Source organism: Schistocerca nitens, chromosome 3, assembly GCF_023898315.1.
Source record: "Schistocerca nitens isolate TAMUIC-IGC-003100 chromosome 3, iqSchNite1.1, whole genome shotgun sequence".
Taxonomy (NCBI): domain Eukaryota; kingdom Metazoa; phylum Arthropoda; class Insecta; order Orthoptera; family Acrididae; genus Schistocerca; species Schistocerca nitens.
Window position 1 is genome coordinate 533,109,762 of NC_064616.1, and position 722 is coordinate 533,110,483.

At 47.8% G+C, this 722-nt stretch overlaps 1 pseudogene; it reads left to right on the forward strand.

Annotated features, from left to right (window-relative positions):
- Window positions 1-248: 248 nt before the first annotated feature.
- On the forward strand, window positions 249-366 carry LOC126250293 (5S ribosomal RNA; annotated as a pseudogene).
- Window positions 367-722: the final 356 nt, after the last annotated feature.

Genomic DNA, 722 nt, shown 5'->3' on the forward strand with positions numbered 1-722 from the left:
TTCGCACCGTCAACAGAACAGTCTCTGCTAACGGTATACTAGGTCTTCCATATCGCTGGCAACGGGTTCTACACTACGCTGGTGACTACTTTGAAGGACAGCAAGAGGTGCAAACATGTAACTCTTTTATATCGGTTGTGAATAAATAGTTGCCACTATTTAAGTTCCAACCCTCGTACATGACGGACAACACAATACATAACAAAATTCAGCAGGATTTCATATTGTCACGGGTGATCCTCTAAATAGCCAACGGCCTTGCCGCAGTGGTAACACCGGTTCCCGTCAGATCACCGAAGTTAAGCGCTGTCGGGCTAGGCTAGCACTTGCACGGATGACCATCCGGTCTGCCGAGAGCTGTTGGCAAGCGGGGTGCACTCAGCTCTTGTGAGGCAAACTGAGGAGCTACTTGAATGAGAAGTAGCGGCTAAGGTTTAGGAAACTGACATACGGCCGGGAGGGCGGTGTGCTGACCACATGCCCCTCCATATTCGCATCTGGTGACGCCTGTGGGCTGAGGATGATACGGCGGCAGGTCGGTACCGTTAAGCCTTCATGGCCTGTTCGGGAGGAGTTTAGTTTAGATTCTCCAAATATCCTGATTTATATCAGGCATATTTCAGTCCATTGGTAAGCCTTGAAAGAAAGAATTGATTATGTAGTAGTGACTGCAGCTTAATTATATTGTTTCTCAAGTGAGGATTGACACCAGAGTCATTCAA